General features: G+C 30.2%; 15 non-coding genes across 15 annotated transcripts; 13 read left to right on the top strand and 2 right to left on the bottom strand.

Moving 5' to 3' along the window:
• Positions 1-10,485: 10,485 nt before the first annotated feature.
• Positions 10,486-10,558, bottom strand: TRNAR-ACG (transfer RNA arginine (anticodon ACG)). The gene has a single exon. It is a non-coding gene; the product is annotated as a tRNA-Arg (tRNA).
• A 193-nt stretch (positions 10,559-10,751) lies between these two features.
• TRNAR-ACG (transfer RNA arginine (anticodon ACG)) lies at positions 10,752-10,824 on the top strand. The gene has a single exon. It is a non-coding gene; the product is annotated as a tRNA-Arg (tRNA).
• Positions 10,825-11,890: 1,066 nt separating this feature from the next.
• On the top strand, positions 11,891-11,963 carry TRNAR-ACG (transfer RNA arginine (anticodon ACG)). The gene has a single exon. It is a non-coding gene; the product is annotated as a tRNA-Arg (tRNA).
• Positions 11,964-12,151: 188 nt separating this feature from the next.
• TRNAR-ACG (transfer RNA arginine (anticodon ACG)) lies at positions 12,152-12,224 on the top strand. The gene has a single exon. It is a non-coding gene; the product is annotated as a tRNA-Arg (tRNA).
• A 208-nt stretch (positions 12,225-12,432) lies between these two features.
• TRNAR-ACG (transfer RNA arginine (anticodon ACG)) lies at positions 12,433-12,505 on the top strand. Its single transcript has one exon. It is a non-coding gene; the product is annotated as a tRNA-Arg (tRNA).
• Positions 12,506-12,715: 210 nt separating this feature from the next.
• Positions 12,716-12,788, top strand: TRNAR-ACG (transfer RNA arginine (anticodon ACG)). Its single transcript has one exon. It is a non-coding gene; the product is annotated as a tRNA-Arg (tRNA).
• A 1,059-nt stretch (positions 12,789-13,847) lies between these two features.
• TRNAR-ACG (transfer RNA arginine (anticodon ACG)) lies at positions 13,848-13,920 on the top strand. The gene has a single exon. It is a non-coding gene; the product is annotated as a tRNA-Arg (tRNA).
• A 421-nt stretch (positions 13,921-14,341) lies between these two features.
• On the top strand, positions 14,342-14,414 carry TRNAR-ACG (transfer RNA arginine (anticodon ACG)). Its single transcript has one exon. It is a non-coding gene; the product is annotated as a tRNA-Arg (tRNA).
• Positions 14,415-14,879: 465 nt separating this feature from the next.
• On the top strand, positions 14,880-14,952 carry TRNAR-ACG (transfer RNA arginine (anticodon ACG)). The gene has a single exon. It is a non-coding gene; the product is annotated as a tRNA-Arg (tRNA).
• A 1,959-nt stretch (positions 14,953-16,911) lies between these two features.
• Positions 16,912-16,984, top strand: TRNAR-ACG (transfer RNA arginine (anticodon ACG)). Its single transcript has one exon. It is a non-coding gene; the product is annotated as a tRNA-Arg (tRNA).
• Positions 16,985-17,433: 449 nt separating this feature from the next.
• TRNAR-ACG (transfer RNA arginine (anticodon ACG)) lies at positions 17,434-17,506 on the top strand. Its single transcript has one exon. It is a non-coding gene; the product is annotated as a tRNA-Arg (tRNA).
• Positions 17,507-17,811: 305 nt separating this feature from the next.
• TRNAR-ACG (transfer RNA arginine (anticodon ACG)) lies at positions 17,812-17,884 on the top strand. Its single transcript has one exon. It is a non-coding gene; the product is annotated as a tRNA-Arg (tRNA).
• Positions 17,885-18,108: 224 nt separating this feature from the next.
• On the top strand, positions 18,109-18,181 carry TRNAR-ACG (transfer RNA arginine (anticodon ACG)). The gene has a single exon. It is a non-coding gene; the product is annotated as a tRNA-Arg (tRNA).
• Positions 18,182-18,622: 441 nt separating this feature from the next.
• Positions 18,623-18,695, top strand: TRNAR-ACG (transfer RNA arginine (anticodon ACG)). The gene has a single exon. It is a non-coding gene; the product is annotated as a tRNA-Arg (tRNA).
• Positions 18,696-20,978: 2,283 nt separating this feature from the next.
• Positions 20,979-21,051, bottom strand: TRNAR-ACG (transfer RNA arginine (anticodon ACG)). Its single transcript has one exon. It is a non-coding gene; the product is annotated as a tRNA-Arg (tRNA).
• Positions 21,052-23,187: the final 2,136 nt, after the last annotated feature.

Below are 23,187 nucleotides of genomic sequence, written 5' to 3'. Positions count from 1 at the left end.
CAGGATGCTTACGCATGGCGCCCAAATGCATGTCATGCTGACTGGCATCTGAGAATGTGTGAGAGCGAGTGTGGGTGCGTGTGTGTGTGATGTCATTATTGTCAATCCATCCACCTGTTTTGGACGACGGAAAAACGGCACTTTCAACAAACCATTTTTATGGTTGTTTAATGCGATTTGGTGTCTACACAAATCTAATGAGTTTTTCAGCGGCATTCGAGCAGGGCATCGCTAGCTGGGTGGTCAGTGTGCGAGGAAGGACAACTTAGATTTCCATGAAACCGTAATGCATTACTGCATTTTTCTACCATTACGGCAATGTCAAACTCGCAACAATTTGAAATTCTTAGTGTGACCAAAAAAAAAAAGAATTTTCCGATTTCGACAATATTCAGTTGACCGACGGCTTCCCGGCCAGCTTTGATGCTGGCCCAACCAACTGCCTCAATAATCATTGCAGTGGTGTAATGCAGCAATTTATATTGTAATTACTTAGTTGGAAGCAATGTGGCAAATAAAAAGAATCGATTTGGGTTTTGGAAATTGGGAAAATTCAATTTAAGGAGATATAAAATGGTTTCAATTGCAATTAAATAAAAACTTTTAATTCTTTAAATGTCATTATTTGAAAAGGCACTTCTTTAAACGTGGAAAAATATTTTCAAAAAATCCACGTTTATAGCTGGGTCTGGGAAAAATATTTTAAAAATATTTGGAAAAATATTTTTAAAAATTAATATGGAAAAATATTTTTAAAAAATCCACGTTTATAGCTGTGCCCGGCAAAAATATTTAAAAAAAATCCTCGTTTATATCTGTGTCCGGGAAAAATATTTAAAAAAAAATCCTCGTTTATAGCTGGGTCCGGGAAAAATATTTTTAAAAAATCCACGTTTATAGCTGGGCATTGGAAAAATATTTTTAAAAGTCCACGTTTATAGCTGGGCATTGGAAAAAATATTAAAAAAAACACGTTTATAGCTGGGGTTTGGAAAAATATTTGAAATAAGTCCACGTTTTTAGGTGGGCATTGGAAAAATATTTTTACAAAATCCACGGTTATAGCTGGGCATTTGAAAAATGTTTAAAAAAAAATCCACGTTTTTAACTGGACTTTGGAAAAATATTTTTAAATAGTCTGCGTTTATATTTAATTTTAATATTTTTAAAAAGTCCACGTTTATAGCTGGGCTTTGGAAAAATATTTTTAAAAAATCCACGTTTACAGCTGGCTTTAAAAAAATATTTTTAAAAAATCCACTTTTTTTGTTTGACTTTGAAAAAATATTTTTAATACATCCACGTTTATATCTGGGCTTTGGAAAAATATTTTTAAAATATCCACATTTATAGCAAGGTCCTGAAAAAATATTAAAAAATCCACGTTTATAGCTGGGCTTTGGAAAAATATTTTTAAAAAATCCACGTTTATAGCTGGGTTTTGGAAAAATATTTAAAATCCACGTTTATAGCTGGGTTTTGGAAAAATATTTTTAAAAAATCCCTGGGCTTTGATTTTTTAAAGGGCCTTAAAAATATTTTTTTCAACGCCCAACTATAAACGTGGATTTTTTATTTTTTCGAAGTCCATCTATGGACGTGGATTTTTCAAATATATTTTTTCGAAGTCCATCTGTGAACGTGGATTTTTTAAAAATATTGTTTTCGAGAACCATCTATGGAAGTAGATTTTTTAAAAATATATTTTCCTAAAGTCCATCTATGAACCTTGATTTTTCAAAAATATATTTTCTTGATATTTTTTCGAATTCCATTTATGAACCTTGATTTTTCAAATATATTTTTTTGAGTCCATCTATGGACGTGGATTTTTCAAAAATATTTTTTTTGACGTGAATTTTTTAAAATTCTTTTTTTCGACGTTGATTTTTTGAAATTTTTTTTTCGACGTGGATTTTTTAAAAATATTTTTTTAAGACCTATAAATAATTGTGGAATTTTTAAACATTTTTAATACTTCCTTTAAAATTGGATTATTTAAAAAATAATTCTCAAACGCCCTCCTACAAACGTGAATTTTTAAAAACATTTTTTTAAAACTCCATTTATAGAATGTCCTTGGAAAAATATTTTCCAAAAAATCCAATTTTGAAAAAGGTCCTTGGAAAAATATTTTCTAAAAAATCCAATTTTGAAAAAGTTCTTTGAAAAAATATTTTTTTTAAAAAATCCACGTTTTAAGGATTTTAGGATATTTTTTTAGAGACCCATCTTAAATTAGAATTTTCAAATAATATCCTTTCATGGAATTTTTCTATAAAACTGGACTTTTTAAAAAATAATTTTGCAAGGACATTATACAAAATTTGATTTTTTAAAAATATCATTTCTCAAGTGTCCATTTACAAACGTGGATTAAAAAAAGGGCCATGTTTAAATTTGAATTTTTGAAAATATTTTTTAAGGACTTTTTTAAAATTGAATTTTAAAAAAAATATATTTTCAAGGACCTTCTATATATGGGTTTTTAAAAAAATATTTTTAAGAAACACCACGTTTATAAGTGGGCGTTTGTAAGAGGTCGTAAGAGAGGAAGTTCTATGAAATAGGACGCTTTAAAACATAATCCACGTTTGTATGAGGGCGTTTTCTCAAGGACCTTCTATAAAATTGGATTTTTCAAAAAATATTTCTTAAATGCCGTCTTATAAACGTGGATTTTTTTAAAAAATATTTTTTAAAGGCCCATTTATAGAAGGCCCTTGAAAAATCCAATTCTAAAAAAAGTATTTTAAAAAATATTTTCAAAAATCCACATTTTAAGGTGGCCCTCTTACAAACGTGGGTTTTAAAAAAAAACCATATATAGAAGGTCCTTGGAAAAATATTTTCTGACAATTTCAATTTTGAAAAAGGTCCTTGAAAAATATTTTCTAAAAAATCCAATTTTGAAAAAGGTCCTTGAAAAAATATTTTTTTAAAAAAATCCACGTTTTAAGGATTTTTGTTGATTTTTTTTTTAAAGACCGATCTTAAACGTGAATTTTTAAAAAAATCTTTCAAGGACCTTCTATAAAATTGGACTTTTTAAAAAATAAACAAATTTTTTAAAAACAAATTATTTCTCAAATGCCCTCTTACAAACGAGGATTTAAAAAAATAAATAAAGGGCCATCTTTAAATGTGGATTTTTGAAAATATTTTTAAAGGACTTTTTTTAAAATTGGATTTTAAAAAAATATTTTTTCAAGGACCTTCTATATAGGGTCTTTAAAAAAAATATTAAAAAAAAATCCACGTTTTCTCAAGGAGCTTCTATAAAATTGGATTTTTCAAAAAATATTTCTTTAATGCCCTCCTACAAACGTGGATTTTTTAAAAAATATTTTCTTAAAGACCTAGCTTAAAAGGGGATTTTTAAAAATATATTTTTAAAGGAAATTTTATAAAAATTAATTTTATTTAAAAAAATATTTCTCATACGTTCTCTTACATATTTGGATTTTTATAAATTTTTTTTAAAGGCTCATCTATAAATGTGATTTTTTAAAAATATTTTTAAGTCCCTTCCATAAATGTAGATATTTTAAAAATATTTTTTAAGGCCCATTTAAAAAAGTAGATTTTTTCGGAAATCCATATCCCTATTTAATGAACAATTAATTTAACAAAAAAATATTTTTCATGCCATGGGATTGAAAAATGTTTCAAACTACCATTCCACCCCGTTACCAATCATCAAACATAAAACTTCTTAATTAAATGAAACTTAATGGAGTATGAAAACATTTAACAACACACACACACCCATGCATACATGTATATGCATGGTTACTTGTGTATATAAATTGATTGTATTGTTGAGTTCCATCCCATATCATATTTATTCTATAACTTGTGGATATTTTATGATCAAAAGTTTATTAATAAATGTGATTACTTTCCTGTTTCGTAGGTTTCGTTTTTTTTTTTTTTTTTTTTGCTCGCCAGCTTCGACTTTGGGGAAAAATAGTGGATTGCCATAAATTTAATATGATTTACAATCATCATCATCGTCAAAAGCAGCAGACCCATCATCATGGCACCTCCTCCTCCCCTCACTCCCTACCTTTCTCGGATTCATTTACAGCCACATCATAAAACGCTGTTAAAATTGAGAGAGGCGTGTTAAACAGGCTTTTGTTATGAAAGAGGCGGAATTTTCATAAAACGAAAAAAAAAAACGAGAAAATCAAACAATATATTCAGCAATTTATAACGGATATTAAATAGTAATATTTTTTTTTGGTTTTATTAAGAGGTGGGATAATTTTTTGCAAGAAAAGAGCCGATATTTTGTTTCATGAAAATAAAAAAAGTCCATCATTATTGGCCCAATTGATAATAAATCGACGTATATTTTGAAATAATATTTTTTTAAAAAATCCACGTTTGAAGAGGTCCTTGAAATAATAATCCACATTTATACGATAATTTTAGAACGAAATTGAAAAAATATTTTTTAAAATAAAAAAAATAAAAAAACGAAAGTCTTCAAAAAAATTTTTTAAAAAATTTAAGGGCCTTGAAAATGTTTTTTTTTTTTTGAATGAGAGAGCCTTGAAAAAAATTTTTTTAAAATATTTATAAAAGGGCCCTAAAAAAGGTATTTTTTAAAAGCACTTTTATAAGAGAGCCTTCAAAAAATATATTTAAAAAATCCAAGTTTATAGAAAGGCGTGAAAAAATTTTTTTAAATCCACAATTAAAAGAGAACCTTGAAAAAAATAGTTTTTTTAAAAATTAATCATTTATATGAGGGTATTTCAAGGCCCTCATATAAATGTTTAACTTTTTAAAAAAAACTATTTTTCTCAAAAATTGACGTTCATACAAGGGCCTTGAAAATATATTTTTTTATATCCACGTTTAAATCTTGGCTTTGGAAAAATATTTTTAAAAAATCCACATTTATACGAGAGCCATGAATATTTAAAAAAAAACGCGTTTATAGAAGAACATTAAAAAATATATTTTTGAAAAAAATCCACATATATATAAGAGCCACGTTTATAGAAGGGCCTTGAAAAATATATTTTTCAAAAAATCCCAGTCCTCAAAAAAAAACAGAAAAATTAATCATTTATATAAGAGTTCAAAAAAAAACAAAAAAATAATCATCTATATGAGAGCCTTGAAATATATTTTCAAAAATCCACGTTCATACGAGGGCCTTGAAAAAAAATCTACGTTTAAAGCTTGGCATTGGAAAAATATTTTTAAAAAAATCCAAATTAATACGAGAGCCATGAAACAGATATTTAAAAAAATCCGCGTTTATAAAAGAACCTTAAAAATATATTTTTGAAAAAAAAAATCCACATTTTTATAAGAGCCACATTTATAGAAGGGCCTTGAAAAAAACATTTTTTAAAAAATTCACATTTATATAAGAGTCTTGAAAATTAAAAAAAAATAAAAAAAAATCACGTTTATAAAATGGCCTTGAAAAAATATTTTTTAAAAATCCATGTTTATACGAAGGCTTTGGAGAAATAATTTTTATATTTAAGGAAAATCCAGGTTTAAAGGAAGACCTTAAAATTTTTGTTTAGAAAATCAACGATTATTTATAAGCCCTCAGAAAATTAAAAAAAATCCACTTTACTGCCTTCAAAAACATTTTTTAAAAAATTCACATTTATACAAGAGTCTTGACAATTTTTAAAAAAAATTAAAAAAATTCACGTTTATAAGAGGGCCTTCAAAAATATTTTTTTAAAAAACCAGGTTTATACGAAGGTCGTGGAGAAATAATTTTTATATTTTTTAAAAAATCCACGTTTATAGGAAGACCTTAAAATTTTTGTTTAGAAAATCAACGATTATTTTTTAAGCTCTCAGAAAATGAAAAAAAAAATCTACTTTTATAGAAGGGCCTTGACAAAAGCCTTCACAAAAATATTTTTTAAAAAATCCACGTTTATAGAAGGGCCCTAAAAATCCAATTTTAGACGACAGCCTTGTTTTTTTTTAATGCACGTTTATACAAGGGCCTTGGAGAACTAATTTAAAAAAATCCAGGGTCATAGAAAGGCATTGAAAACAATTTTTTTTAAATGCGCGTTTATAAAAGACAATTGAAAAAAATATTAAAAAATCCACATTTATACGATAGGCTTGAAAAAAAAATATTTTTAAAAACTTCACGTTTCTTTGGAAGGGCCTTGATTTTTTTAAATCCACATTAAAGCGATAGCTTCCAAAAATATTTAAGATAAAATGTACGATGGGACTTGAAATATTTAAAAAAAATATCACATTTATACCAGAGACATAAAAAAAATATTTTTTAAAAAATCCGCATTGGTCCGCATCCTTCCAAAAATATTTTTTAAAATATCCGGAGCCTTCAAAAATAGTTTTAAATAATCCGCGTTTATAAAAGAACCTTGAAAAAATCCACATTAATGCGATATTTATATCTTGGAGAAATAATTTAAAAAATACAGGGTTAGTTAAAGGCCTTCAAAATATTTATAAATATATTTTTTTTAAATACAGGTTTATAACTGTCTCCTTAAAAAATATTTTTTTTAAATCAACGATTATAAAAAAGCTCTCAGAAAATATTTACAAAAATCAACTTTTATAGAAGAATCATGAAAAATATATTTTTTTATTTTTTGAAAAATCCACATTTAAACGAGAGCTTTCTAAAAATATGTTTTAAAAATTTAGGTTCATTTTGAAAGACCTTGGAATATTATTTTTTTAAATCTACATTTTTTTCGGAGGCCTCGAAAAAGTTATTTTTAAAACTCAAGGGGCCATAATAAAATAATTTTTAAAATTCCGTATTATAGGAGGGGTTTTAAAAAATATTTAAAAAAACTCACATTTATACGAGAGCCTTGAAAAAAATAATTTTTAAAAAATGTGGGTTCATAGGAAAGTTTTGAAAACCTATTTTTAAGAAAATCCTAGAGAGAATATTTTTTTAAAAATCAACGTTTATATATAATCCCTTAGAAAATGTCTAAAAAATTACCTTTATACATGAGGCTTAATAAAATATCCTTATATAAACGTGGATTTTTTAAACTATTTATTTATTAAGAAATTCAAATTTCTAAAAAATTTTATTTATATTTAGCTCGGTGGCTTTCAGTTCGATGATTCCAGTGAGTTGCACTGTTAACTCTATCAAAAAGCAAAGCATACTTTGAGGAGCTAAATATTTTCTATCACCACATAACAGTTCAATTCCACGTGGAATGTTACCAGATTTATTTTATCTTTTTAAAATTATGGATTTCATTTATTTAGGCAAGTACTCCAAACAAAAAAAAAATCAAAATTTATTTATTTTGATATTTGTTGTTGCAAAATGGTCAGGCTTTATCCCTTTATTATTGTTTTTATAAAAACAACGTTTGTTTATTGGTGGAGAATGTTTAACGATATTTATTGAATTGTTTGCCAATAAACTTTATTTCACATAATTATTTTTTTCATGTTTAATTTATTTTGTCGTCAATCACAAAAATTACATTCAATATGTCACATATCACAATTGCCGTTGGAAAGAGAGATATTCTTTACCTTTTTTTGTTATTTTTTGACGTTTTGTTGTTTTGGCAATTTCGTTGCATATCCCGGTGTTTTTTTTTTTTTTTGTGTTTGATTCAAACATGTGTGCTGTTGAGAGGTAAATTTAATTGATAACTTCATTTTGGTTGACATCGAATTGAAAGCATTTGTTACACAATTACAAACATATAACGTAACGTAACATGCTCATCAATACCTCGGGGCATATCAAATTTAATGACATTATTTTTTTTTTATTTTTTTCCAGGGATCGAAGAAGCGGTGCTTTGGAAAGTGGAAATATTTATGATGAACCAAAGGACATAGATTCACGGATGTAAAAGGTGGAATTTTTAAACATATTTTTTAAGGTATTTTTTTCCAAATCTCACGAATTTTTTAAACATTTTTTTCCAAAGCCCATCTGAAAACCTGACACTTTTAATATATTTCCAAGACCCAGCTGTCAACATAGATTTTTTAAAAATATTTTTCCTAGTCCCAGCTGTAATATTTTTCCTTGTCCCAGATTTTTTCAAAATATTTTTCCAAGTCCCAGATTTAAACTTTGATTTTTTAGAAATATTTTTAAGGCCCTGCTGTAACCGTGGTTTTTATAAAAATATTTTTTCTGGGCCCAGCTATAAACGTGGATATTTTAAAAATATTTTTCAGGACCCAGCTATTAACATGGATTTTTTAAAAATAATTTTTCAAGGCCCAGCCATAATAGTAGATTATTCTAAAAATATTTTTCAGGACCCAGCTATTAACATGGACTTTTTAAAAATATTTTGCCAAGGCCCTGCTATAAAAGTAAATTTTTTAAAAATATTTTTCCAAGGCCTTGCTATAAAAGTGGATTAAAAAAAAATGAAACCCACATATAAAATTGGATTTTTTAAAAATATTTTTCCAAAGCCCAGCCACAAATTTGGATTTTTTTTAAACATTTTTGCAAGGCTACACTATAAACGTGGAATTTTTAAATATTTTTCCAAGGCCCAGCTATGAACGTGGATTTTCTAGAAATATTTTTCTAAGGCCCAGCTATAAACACAGATTATTTTAAAAATATTTTTCGAAGGCCCTGTTATAAACGTACATTTTTTAAAAATATTTTTTCGAAGTCCATCCTTGGATGGGGATTTTTTAAAAATATTTTTTGTCGGAATTCATCTGTGGACGTCGATTTTTAATAATATTTTTCTAAAGCCCAGCTATAAAAGTGGATTTTTTTAAAAACATTTTTCCCATACCCAGCCATAAGATTGGATTTTTTTAAAATATTTTTCCAAAGCCCCAATATAAACGTAGATTTTTTAAAAATAATTTTCTCAGAGACCAGCCATAAACGTGGTTTTTTTAAAAATATTTTTCCAAGGCCCAGCAATAATCGTAGATTTTTTCAAAAATATTTTTCCAAGGTTCTGCTATAAACGTGAATTATTTAAAAACATTTTTCCAAGGCCGAGCTATAAACGTGAATTTTTTAAAAACATTTTTCAAGGCCCAGCTATAAACGTGTTTTTTTTTAAATATTATTTTAAGGTCCAGCTATAGACGTGGATATTTTAAAAAAAATTTTTTACGGGCCCAGCTATTAATGTGGTTTTTTTAAAAAATATTTTTTACGGGCCCAGATATTGATGTGGTTTTTTAAAAAATATTTTTTACGGGCCCAGCTATTAATGTGGATTTTTTTAAAAATATTTTTCAAAGACCCCTCTCTAAACGTGGATTTTTAAAAATATTTTTCCCGGGCCCAGCTATAAACGTGGATTTTTTAAACATATTTTTCCAAGGCCCCAATATAAACGTAGGTTAAAAAAATCCAAGACCCCAATATAAACATGGACCTCTATTTTTAAAAAACATTTTTCTAACACCCAGCTATTTTTTAAAAATATTTTTCCAAGACCCAGCTATAAACGCGGATTTTTTAAAAATATTTTTCCAAGGCCCAGCTATAAACGTGGATTTTTTAAAAATATTTTTCCAAGACCCAGCTATACACGTGGATTTTTTAAAAATATTTTTCCAAGACCCAGCTATAAACGTGGATTTTTTAAAAATATTTTTTCAAGGCCCCACTAAAAACGTGCATTTTTTAAAAATATTTCTCCAAGGCCCAGCTATAAACGCGGTTTTTTTAAAAATATTATATTCAAGGCCTAGCCATAATCATATATTTTTTTAGAAATTTTTTTGAAAGGCCCCAATATAAACGTGAAATTTTTAAAAATATTTTTCCAAGACCCAGCTATAAACGTGCATTTTTTAAAAATATTTTTTTTATTTTGGGGCTCAGCTATAAACGTGGATTTTTTAAAAATATTTTTTTTATTTTGGGGCTCAGCTATAAACGTGGACTTTTTATTTTTTTTTTATTTTTACCGTGGAATTTTTAAAAATACATTTATATTTCCTTAACTTTCATTTATATTTTTTTCTTTCTGTCCTTCTCTAAAGGAGCCCATGAATATATGCATTGGGCCATCAAACCAACTGACCATTAAAAAATTCATTCATCCATCCAACCATTCAGCCAGCTAACCAGCGGTCCATTCATCCTGGCTACCATTTAATAGACGCGTTGCGTTGAAAACCCTCTGTGGCAGGGATGGATGGATGGGCGGCTGGCTTTATGATTTTTTATGCCACAGCGGCAAAGGGCTAATATCAAATTCATGGAGCATGAATTTTCACATTTCGACAATTGATGAAGAGTGGCATGGTGGTTGGTGGCAAGGAAGGGTAAATGGCAATGAAAAAAAAAAAATAAATAAAAAAACAGCAATGGTGGGTTGCAATATTTTACATCTTTTTGTAAAAAAAAAATAAAAATGCTCAATATTCTGCTCCTGTTTCAAGAGAAGGCAAGAAACGTCCATTTTACTCGAAATAAAAAAATCAATTTGAAAAAAAATTGTCTCTATAAAAATCATATCTCGATCCTGCCAGGAGTCGAACCTGGAATCTTCTGATCCGTAGTCAGACGCGTTATCCATTGCGCCACAGGACCATATGTCTCCCAACTTTTTTCTATCATTTCAAAATTTAAATTGTAATCTAATTTGAAAACTTCATTCGACCATATCGAACAGTGACAATTTTGACCAAGTGCCAAGTAATTGCGAAAATCAATTACAACATGCCCAGTGCCAAGAAGTTGTAAATTGTTGCCAAAAAATTACAACCCGAAATCGGTAATTAATGGTCCTGTGGCGCAATGGATAACGCGTCTGACTACGGATCAGAAGATTCCAGGTTCGACTCCTGGCAGGATCGCTTTTAGGTGGTTTCTCACAGTTTTTGTATGGGGAGTAAAGGGCATAACCCGGAGGATCCCCCCCCCCCCCCTCTATCTCTGAAAGCGAGATTTTTAAAAAATATTTTTCCCTATCAAAGATATGATTTTCTTTTCAAAATTTTCCAAAGTCCATCTAAAATGTGGATTTTTATAAATCGATTTTTACATTTTTAATAATCGATTTTTTTAATATTCTTTCAAGGTCCATATATAAAAGGGAATTTTCCAAAAAAAAAAATTAAGCCTCCAATATATAATCGTGGATTTTTTAGAAATATTTTTTTCAACCCACATATAAACGCGGATGTTTTAAAAATATTTTTTTCGAAGTTCATCTATGAACGTGGATTTTTTAAAAATATGTTCTTCGAAGTACATCTAAAAACGTGGATTTTTTTTAAATATTTTTTTCAACCCACATATAAACATGGATTTTTTAAAAATAGTTTTTTTTCGAAGTACATCTAAAAACGTGGATTTTTTAAAAATATTTTTTTTGAAGCACATCTAAAAACGTGGATTTTTTAAAAGTATTTTTTTCGAAGTCATCTAAGATCGTGGAATTTTTAAAAGTATTTTTTTCGAAGTCATCTAAGAACGTGGATTTTTTAAAAGTATTTTTTTCGAAGTCCATCTAAGAACGTGGATTTTTTAAAAATATTTTTTTCGAAGTCCATCTATAGACGTGGATTTTTTAAAAATATTTTTTTTCGAAGTACCCTAAATTTGGAAATATGTTTTAAAAATATTTTTTTCGAAGTCCATCTAAGAACGTGGTTTTTTTTTAAATATATTTTTTTCGAAGTCCATCTAAGAACGTGGATTTTTTAAAAATATTTTTTTTTTCGAAGTACCCTAAATTTGGAAATATGTTTTAAAAATATTTTTTCAAACACCATGATTTAAAAAAAGTCTTTTCAAGTCTTACTTATATACCTAAATGTAATATATTTTTTCCAAACATAGAACTTTCCAATATTTTCCAACATTTTAAAAAAAGTTATCGGCTATTTTTAAAACTTATCTCAGCCGGTTAAATCTATGGGTCCTGTGGCGCAATGGATAACGCGTCTGACTACGGATCAGAAGATTCCAGGTTCGACTCCTGGCAGGATCGAGTAAATATTTTGAATCAGTAATAAATATCCATGTATGATGAGATAGAATCCTCTTAGTACTAATGGATGGCATGATTTTTAATTTTGATATTAGATCCCAGTCCAGAATTTATTGAAGTTCTAATTTTCAATTTTCAGGGTCTCAAACGCAGATTCCAATTTCATATATAAGCGAGACTTGGTACATGGTCCTGTGGCGCAATGGATAACGCGTCTGACTACGGATCAGAAGATTCCAGGTTCGACTCCTGGCAGGATCGGAGAAATAACTTTTTATATCGCAATGGATGTAGAGATATGTAAGAGGTCTTATATATACCAAGATTCTGTAATGTATTAAATGGATCTTCAGTTAGTTGGAATGATATGTAACTACAAGCCCAGAATGGGATATATAACTTTCGAATATATTTGTTAAAGTTTTATGGCAATATTTTCAATTTTATATAACGTGAGATGGTTTTATGTGGTCCTGTGGCGCAATGGATAACGCGTCTGACTACGGATCAGAAGATTCCAGGTTCGACTCCTGGCAGGATCGAGGAAATATTTTTACCCTCAAAAATTATATGAAATATCATAGCGGCAATTGTGAAGATTTACAAGATATCAGGCCTTTAAGTCTCAAACGTGGATCTAAAAGATGTTACAATATTTAGCCCCTGATTTGGAGATTTGGCTTCAAATTTCTATTATATTTTTCCAGACTTCCAGAAAGATAAAAAGTTTTGTAAGCTACGTATTTATATGTGGTCCTGTGGCGCAATGGATAACGCGTCTGACTACGGATCAGAAGATTCCAGGTTCGACTCCTGGCAGGATCGAACATTTATTTTTTAGTTTCAATTAGTAGCAATTTTGTTTTCTAAAATCTCGTTGTGCCCATTTGGAGATCCCGAATCCATTCAAGATTCCTATCACAGTTAATATACAAGAGAACCATGTTATTTTTATAATATTTATATAATACGACCTAGTATATTGCTATATAGTCATGCAATCTTAATATATTGTCTTGTTACACAATGGATAGCGCATCTGCCTAAAGATCAGAAAATATTAGAAAAGTGTATTGAAATCTTGAAAAAATAACCCTTGGAATGTAGCCTTATTTTAAGTAGGTCTATCCAGCCTTGAAATTTTTCTGTAATATACCTTGTCAAATTTGACTGCATTCCAAATTTAGATATCAAAGTATGCGTAACATATGTCCTGTAGCGCAATGGATAACTCATCTGATTATAGATCAAAATGGTATGGATAATGGAAAGTTTGTTTTAATGCAATTTCTCATATGTATTTCGAGAAAATCCTGAAAGACCAAGTCCTCAAAGTGTCCAAGGATACTGAGACTTGCTGAGAATATACAAAGTATTCAGATTATGGTCCAATTTTTTATTGAGGATTATTTTTTATGAAAAAAAAAATAAATAAAAATATATGTTATAATTTTTCGATGTATGGTCCTGTGGCGCAATGGTTAACCCATCTGACTATGGATCAGAAGATTCTAGGTTAGACTACTGGCAGGATCCAGAATTTTTCCCCAATTTATTAGTTGAAGGTAATTTTCGATTTGTTTTCTTATTTAGCATCGCACTAGAATGCTGATCAGATGGCATACGTGAAGTTTTCGATCGAGTAGTCGGCTACTATTTCAAAAATCTCAAATAAATCTTAAGTTTGGGGTTTGGATTTTACCACTTAAGATTCTTTAGAATCTTCTGATTTATCTCGACTTGTCACAGCATCATTGTCAATATCTTTACTTTGAAATTCATTCTTACTTTTTGATAAAAATCTGCTCTGCTCTGATCTTTTTTTATTTATAGCCCATTTTAATGATTATTATTTTTAATATATAATTTTTATTTTTTATATATGGTCCTGTGGCGCAATGGATAACGCGTCTGACTACGGATCAGAAGATTCCAGGTTCGACTCCTGGCAGGATCGATGATAATTATTTTTTGCACGGCAAGATAAGTGATACATTCATTCAGAAAAGATCTAAGAAGGCTTTAAATTATTTATTAAAGATATTCCGATTTCAATATGCAAATCTCAACTATTTGCAAATCTCAACTATAACATATTTTACGGAATTGATCGTAGCTGCCGAAAATGCTCAAGATATGGAATTGTTCCAGATATTCAAAAGTATGCACCTTTTTGGGAAAGGCTATATTTGATGGAATTTTCATACAATTTTCGGAATAGTTTTATTGGACTAATCGTTGATTATAAACATAATACATCCCCTCTTTCAAGCAGAACGTTTTTATATCTGTGTTGAGGTCTCCTAAAGGTTCCGAATTTGAAGCAGAATAAATATATATTTTTTTTATTTTCATAAAGATATATATTTTTGGTATATGGTCCTGTGGCGCAATGGATAACGCGTCTGACTACGGATCAGAAGATTCCAGGTTCGACTCCTGGCAGGATCGATTTTTTCTTGGCTGTTACCTCTTGATGATGTTTCATTAAGGGTTATTTTGGAGTTTCTTCGAAAAAAATATAATAACCTCAATTTTTATTTAAAAAAAATTAAGAGACTTGATTGCTTCATATTCTTCTATTATTTTTTTTTCGGGACAACTCACACACTCATGTCTATTTTATTTATAGACCACTTGATATTTATTTATTTATTTTTTTTTTTTTAACAAAAGACAAACAAGTTTGTAATACTTTAATAAAGTTTATCTCAAGTGGCATCAAACAGAGCATCATTCACCTGTCAATTGTTTAGCCTAAATAAATATTGTCTAATTTGAATGTATCAAAAGCAAACACACACACTACAACTATCAATGATTTATTGGATATTCTATTCAAAATTTGGTTTTTTTTATGAATAAATTATGTGTTTGAAATAATTTTTTGGTAGTTGTGGTTAGCACACACACACCGGTCCTGTGGCGCAATGGATAACGCGTCTGACTACGGATCAGAAGATTCCAGGTTCGACTCCTGGCAGGATCGTAACTGACATTCAAAAGTCTAACACTATGTTTTTGCTTTAAAAAAGGGAATGTATGTTAAAAAATGGAGTTCACAATTTTACTTTCTGGAAATTTGAATTGTAATTTTATATAATTTAGTGATTTTTTGTGTCGGAATTTTTAGGTAAAGGTAAAATGAAATAAAAAGAAAAAACTGAACTACCTAATTTGAAAATTGTTTGGAAAATGTTAGGTGGGGGAGATGTATCAATATTTTTTTAAGCAATATGATTGATTAATAAAAAGTCATGCTTTGTAGGCTGATTTCTGTTATTAAAAATAACTGCCATTAAAAAGTCTAAGCCATTTCAATATAAATACTTTCATGAATATAACTGACATTCAAAAGTTGAACACTATGGTATTTCCATTTTGAAGGGTCCGTCAATATTTTCTGTTGGGCAATTGTTATGGGTCTGAAAAGGCAGAAATTTTGAAAGGCTATTTCTTTGCTAGAATATCAATTTCTATTTAAATATCTCTTAAAAGAAACTAACATTCAAAAATCGAACACTATATTTTTGCTGGAAATTTTTTGGTGGGGGAGAAAATTATCAATATATTTTATTTTTTAAAAAAATAGACTAATGATATGATTATAATGCATCTGAAAAAGACAAGTTTGGTATTTCTTTGCCCGAAAGTCAATAGATAAAAATATTTATTAAAAATAACTGACATGAAAAAGTCTAAGACCATGTTATTGCTGTGCGAATTCTGGGACATAAAATTGATTTCAATATAAATATTTCCTAGTTGAATTGAACATTAGGTTTTTTTGCTGGGAAACTGAGAAAGGTGGTATTTCCAATCCTTTTTTTAATACAGAATCAGTCAATATGATCTGATGGGACTATTGATATGAGTCTAAAGAAGTAGAACTGTTGGGAGGAAATTTCTTAACTTGAAAATCAATTTAGTTTTAAATATTTCTTAAAAGTAACTGATATTCAGAAAGTCGAACAGTATGTTTTTGCAGGGAAATGTTTGGTGCGAGAGATAATTATATATATTTTTAAAAAATAGGCTGATGATATGATTGTAAAGTGTCTGAAAAAAGCCAAATATTGTATTTCCTAGCCTCGATACAAATATATATTTAAAATAACTGACGTTTAAAAGTGAAGGACGATGTTATTAGAAATGCCGGTTGATTTCTTAGACCGAAAATTCATTTCAATATAAATATTTCCTAGAATTTAACACTATGTTTTCTTTCTAGAAACTGGAACGGTGGTATTTCCAATTTTATTTAATAAAGGTTCCGTTAATATGTTCTGATGGGTATATTGATATGAGTCAGAAAAGGCAAAACTCTTGGCAAGTGATTTCTTAACTTAAAAACCAATTAATTATAAATATTTCTTAAAAGAAACTGACATTCCACTGACTTAAATTTATGAATTCTGTCGTTTTCGAAATGATTCTACTTTTACCAAATTTTTTTAATATCTTCATATTTTCTCTTTGTGTCTAAGACTCTTTGTATTTAAAACTTTAATATATTTTATTAGAAACTTAAATATCTTCATATTTTGGATTTTGTTTTCAAGGCTTTAAATACATAATTTTTTATCAGAAACATTAATATCTTTATATTTTCTCTTCGGCCATAAATATGGTCTGGTAAGGCAATGGATAACTTATCTAAAAAACTATTCCGATGGACTTTGAATAGAAAAGCCCACTACTACTTTGCTCCGATATAGAAATTTAGAAATTGGATAACTTATGTAAAACATAAGTTTTATTTTCAGAGACATTAACTTACCCCTCAGGAGCAGAAAATTTATAATACTTTATGACGAAGTAGATTTCAACATTCTCCAGTATTTGTGGATGTCTTCTTTTTTAGTAGCTTTAAATCCGACAAGACATTTGGAGATTTTTATTCTATTGGGCCCCAAAATCTCACTGACCTCATCGGAGACAAATATATGGTCCTGTGGCGCAATGGATAACGCGTCTGACTACGGATCAGAAGATTCCAGGTTCGACTCCTGGCAGGATCGAAATAAATTCTTTTTTAAAGCTACTACTTAAAGTAAAATGAAATAAAAAGAAAAAAATTCGAAGAAGTGACCTCTAAATATGAAGAAGTTCAGCCAGGCAGGGATATGGTCTATCCCTAAGTCGTCATTTTTTGATAAACGCTGACTACTTGTATCCAATAAATGATTATTGCAGTGTTATTCAGTCTTCAGTGATTGTAGGTATATCCAGTATCAAGACTAAAATTATGACAGCAACATTTTTTGTAAGGTTTACCATTAATAGCTGTTATACTGAGTGCAAATGGTTTGAAAAATGATTCTACAATGGTGAAAAAATCCGAAAACATCTGCATACATAATTGTAAACATGTCAGACCCTTTCTCTTTTTTTTATCCAGATTTTTCTAAACTCAATTTAAAATTATGATTGGATTTTTTGAAAACTTTCTCTCCCCCAAATCCCAGGTGGTCCTGTGGCGCAATGGATAACGCGTCTGACTACGGATCAGAAGATTCCAGGTTCGACTCCTGGCAGGATCGAGAATTATCTTTTTTAGTTTCCATTTCCCAGAAGTAAAATGAAATAAAAAGAAAAAAATTTCCCATGGGAAATATTCTAAAATATCACCTCTGTGATGATGGGCTCATCCTGTATCCAATAGAAGATCAATCGAACGTATTCATTTCAAAATATTAAGTTGAGAAGTCTGGAGTCAACCTATGTCTATAGTTGTGGACTTTCCAGACCCTTGTCCATGACTCTATCCAGATTTTGGAATTTCTAGGTCGAAGGTGCCATATAAAAAATTTGAATGGACCAAATTATGTTCACCAACTTCTTATACGGTCCTGTGGCGCAATGGATAACGCGTCTGACTACGGATCAGAAGATTCCAGGTTCGACTCCTGGCAGGATCGAGGAAAATATTTTGCCCACAAAAAATTATATGAAATATAGGTCCACTATGAGAGTTTACAAGATATCAAGTTTTTAATTTAATTTTTCAAAAGGGATTTCCCAAAAGCTGTGAAGATTTGTAGTCCCAAGATTAGAAATTATTCTTCAAATTCCCACTATATTTTTTTATATTTTAAAACTTTCAGATAGCGGAAACCAAATTATATTGCAAGATTTATTGTGTGGTCCTGTGGCGCAATGGATAACGCGTCTGACTACGGATCAGAAGATTCCAGGTTCGACTCCTGGCAGGATCGAAAATTTATATTTTCATAGTTTCTACTTTAGAAGGTAAAATGAAATAAAAAGAAAAAATTACGGAATTACCTAACTCAAGACGATATCATGTAATTAGAAGTTATGGAAATATAAGGGAGCTGTTGTGTCACTTTTCACAATCAACGCGACGACGAGAAAAAACATCATTTTTGCAGAACTTTGTATAGAGAGATAGGGAAGACATTGCAATAGAAGATGTTCTCTGTTGAGATTCCTTCAAGTACAAAGGGGCTATATTCTCTTTCGGTTAGAAATCGGTGTATTTCGATTCGATGTAATTCGGTTATTGTAATTCCGGGCCACGTAAATAGGCAACCTCTAAGAATACTCAGAACGATCTCCACAATAAATTGTAAAATCTTGTGGAGATCGACCGATCTTAAACATATTTTGAAAGTGATCGAAAATACTCACACCTCGGTCCTGTGGCGCAATGGATAACGCGTCTGACTACGGATCAGAAGATTCCAGGTTCGACTCCTGGCAGGATCGTAACTGACATTCAAAAGTCTAACATTGTTTTTTGTTGCCAAGAGAAATATTAAAATTTCAAAGCCAAAAGCACGAATACGTAACATTCCGTTTCCAATGACTCTAAAGTATCCACATTTGAAGGAAATTATTTCGAAAAGTTCCTTTAAAAAAATTCTTTGAAAAATTCATTTTTTTTTTTTTTTTTTTTTTTCAAAACCCACGTTTGGAAAAAAAAATCCGTCAAACTTCCATCTTTGAACAATTTCAAAGGAAAGAAAAATTTCAGGAATCTGGTTTGGAAAAATTCTTTCACGAAGCAATATTTAAACCACTTCTTTAAAACTTTACACATTAGAAAAAGAATTAAAAATGTAGATTCTGAGTTTGAAGATTATATTTAGGAGCCTATGTGAAATAAATCTTCCACGAACCTCTGTTTGAAAAATTCCTTTTAAAATCCACGTTTTAAAAAAATTCTTTAAATAATCCGATTTGGAAAAATTTATGTTAAAAGAAGTCTTTAAAAAATTTACTTTTATCTATTTTTTATTTTATTTATTTATTTTATTATTATTATTATTATTATTATTTTTTTTTTTTTTTTTTTTGAAAAATGCGCATTTAGAAATATTTCTTTAAAAAACATGTTTGAGGAAAAATTACTTAAATGTTCCGGATTATATTTATGTTTTCTCAAAAATCCACTTTTAATTTCGATTTTTTTATTTATTTGTTTTTTTTTTTTTTTTTTTCTTTTTTGAAAATTTGCCCTTAAAAATAATTCTTTAAAAAAGAGGTTCGGAGAAAAATCACTCAAAATTTCAGGATTATAATTCTTAAAAAAAAAAACAAGAAATCTTGTTCTTGAAAAAATGTTATTTGAAAAATCCAACCTTGAAAATGTATCCCTTGAAAACCGAGATATTAAAAGTAAATTCTTTAGAAATGACCAGTTAAAAAAAAAAACAATGGAAAATCCAGCTTAAAAAGCTTTCATTCAAAATTCAGATTTATGTCTATGCCCGGCCTTAATTTTTTTTTTTTTTTTTTTTTTTTTTTTTGAGAAAATCAAGTCTGACAAACCTTTAAAAACTAATCCCAGCCTTGAGAAATTCTTGAAAATCCAGTTAACAGACTTTCATTAAAGGGCCAGATCTGCGTCTATGCCATGCCAGCCATGAAAACTTATTTTTTACAAAACCAAGCCTATGGATAAGACCGGCCTTAAAAATTCTTTCCTTTAAAAATCCAGCCTGAAAAGACTAAAAAAAAATTACCCAAAAATATTCTTTAAAAATCTTGTACTGAAAATACTTTTAAAATTCATCGTTGAAAACAACTGAAAAATCGACAATAAAAATATTAAAAAATCGAGTAAAACGCTGTAAGTTCGGCCGGGCAGAACTTTTAATACCCTCCACCAAAATAAAATCCGTTAAAAAATACCGAATGCCTATATGACAACGTGGATAAATACCGAATATAAGTAGGTACTGTTATATGGGGGCTATACGAAGACCTGGACCTGCATAGAAAATTTTTTGGAATGGGCTGTAGTATCCATTACGAACTTCAGATGCGAAATTTGAAACAATCCCGGTAAATAATGTCGCTAAAATCATCAAAATTCCGAATATCGGGAGGTACCTTTATATGGGGGCTATACGAAGACGTAGGCCTGCACAGATAATTTGTTGTCTTAGGCTGTAATATCCATTATGACCTTTAAATGCCAAATTCGAAACAATTCCGGTGAATAATTTCGCTAAAATCATCAAAATACCGAATATCGGGAGGTACCGTTATATGGGGGCTATATGATAACTTGGACCTACATGGCCCATTTACGAACTTAACCTGCCTACTGGCAAAATATACATGTGTGCAAGATTTTAGCCTTCTATCTTAATTTGTTCGAAAGATAGCGTGATTACAACAGACAGACAGACGGACATGGCAAAATCGACTTAGAATTTAACGCTGATCAAGAATATATACTTTGTTGGGTCTGACATGAGTATTTCGTGGAGTTACAAACAGAATGACAAAATTGATATACCCTCCATAGTATGGTGGAGGGTATAATTACCCAAAAATATTCTTTAAAAAAATCTTGTACTGAAAATAAATACTTTTAAAATTCATTGTTGAAAACAACTGAAAAATCGGCAATAAAAAATACTAAAAAAAACATGACTCGAGAAATATATTCTGTTTAAAACACATTTAAAATATTCGGCCTAGAATAAAAATTAAAAAAGAAAAATGAAAAAAAAAACAAAAATTTAAAAAAAATTAATTCGATCCTGCCAGGAGTCGAACCTGGAATCTTCTGATCCGTAGTCAGACGCGTTATCCATTGCGCCACAGGACCATGCGACAAACGACTCATACCTTCAACAACACTGCAGCCAATACCTGTGTGACTTGATCATCTGACCACATGGCCGGCCAGCGACAACGTGTTTGTTCTATTCTATTAACGTTTGGAGAGCACCTCTCTCACTCTCCCCCAAACACTTATCTATTCGCCCATCGCTCCAACAAACCTCAAACCATACGAATAGAACAAATCCCCAACCCTACACAAAAACAAATGCGTGGCTGGTGTTTGTTTAAATGTTTCGTTCGTCGTCAAGCAGCCGCTCACAAACATTCTAATCGTCAATGACGAGGCGGCGACCGAGCACATGGTCGGTCGTTTGCTTGCTCGTCTCCCCATTCAAAAGAGCGCAACTATTTCTATTTTTAGCCACACAACAACAAAACGACAACACTGGCTGACCTAAGAAGTGTGATGGGTTGTGTGTTGTCGTTGTTGTTGTTGTTCGATTACTGTTGGAGGGAAAGGGGGACTTTGTGAAAGGGTAAAAAATAGATACGAAAATCAAAATAAATTCAAATTTTCTTGACTGAAAAAAAAAATTGTATTTATGGAACTAATTTTTTAATGGCTAAAAATTGAAGTTCTATGGTAATTAGGTATGTATGTATGGAGGTGTGGATGTGTATCATACATGTGCTTCGGTAAAAAAAAAATTGTATTTTAGGGATGTCCATGTCGACGTCACTCAACTCAATGTTAAGTGACAATAAAAATTTGGATTTTTTTTACTCTCAGCCATATGTCTACAGAGGGTATCATTTGATACGACCAAACCGTGTCTAGTCGAAAGAATGATTTTAGACCCCAGATCTCTTTGGACCAAAACCGTTTCAGGACATTTGAAGACGATTTAGCGATGTCCGCCCGTCTGGCTGATACGCACGATAACTCTCGAAGCGAGTTTCCGTTTTAATTCAACCTTGGTACATCGTAATATTATTGTCAAACTTAGATCGATTTCGGAGATGGGCAACATCAGTCCTCTCCTTCTGGTACCTCCCCCACAAAATGTCAAAATTTTCAAAGAAAATAATTTACTGCACTGAGGGAGAGAAAGGATAATCCGATTTTGCTCCAACTTTGCAAATCCTAATATTTGCATCAGTGCTAGGCCAGGTGCGAAAATGGACAATATCGATTCACTCCGTCAAGTAACTCCCCCACAAATTTTGAATAATTATAACTCTTATAAAATGTGATGTAAGTGTCTGATTGTCTTCAAATTACACACATCACAATATTTTTATTAATCCATGGTCTGATGTGAAAATGGAATATATCGGTCCACTCCTTCTGGTACCTCTCCCACAAAGGGTCAAAATTTTGAATATTCATGAAGCTCATAAAACACGAAATTAACATTCGATTCCATTCGGACTTGGCACATCTCAATATTTTGATCTACACAAAACCTGCTGTAATGATGGTAGAGATCGGGCCTTTCTTTCTGGTACCTCTCCTACTAAGGGTTAACATTTTAAATCAAAAACGATCAAAACGATCATAAAATCCTAAATAAGCATCCGGTTCTCTTCAAATTACACAAACTACAACATTTATATTTACCCAAAGTCTGGTGCGAAGATGAGGTATATCGGCCAACTCCTTCCGGTACCTCCCCTGATTTAAACACGAAATTAAAATCCGATTCCATTCAGACTTGGCAAATCTCAATATTTCCATCAACACAAGGTCTGTTATAAAGATGGTAAAGATCGAACCATTTCTTCTGGTACCTCCCCCACATAGGGTTCAATATTTCAAAAAATAAAACGCTTAAGAAGAAAGCGGAATCAGCATCCAACTGTCTTCAAATTTCACATATCCAAATAGCTAACACAAGATCAGTTGTGAAGATGATATACATCTGTCCACCCCTTCTGGTACCTCACCCACAAAGGGTCACAATTTCCAATACAAACATCTGTCATAACTTGCGAAACAATTCGACAATTCTTTACAACTTGATATATCTAAATATTTCTCCCAACCAGAAACCTTGGACTAAGCACCATCGCACTCAAGAATTGTTACAAAATGTGGTTCCTCGCTTCAGTAAAACCTCGCCACCAAAATCTCCGGATACCAATCCGTTTGAGTACTTTGGAAAGCAAGGTTGTCGCT

This window comes from Musca domestica, unplaced genomic scaffold, assembly GCF_030504385.1.
Source record: "Musca domestica strain aabys unplaced genomic scaffold, Musca_domestica.polishedcontigs.V.1.1 37, whole genome shotgun sequence".
Taxonomy (NCBI): Eukaryota; Metazoa; Arthropoda; class Insecta; order Diptera; family Muscidae; genus Musca; species Musca domestica.
The sequence above is the reverse complement of the archived record's forward strand: the minus strand, read 5'-3'. Positions and strand labels throughout refer to the sequence as shown.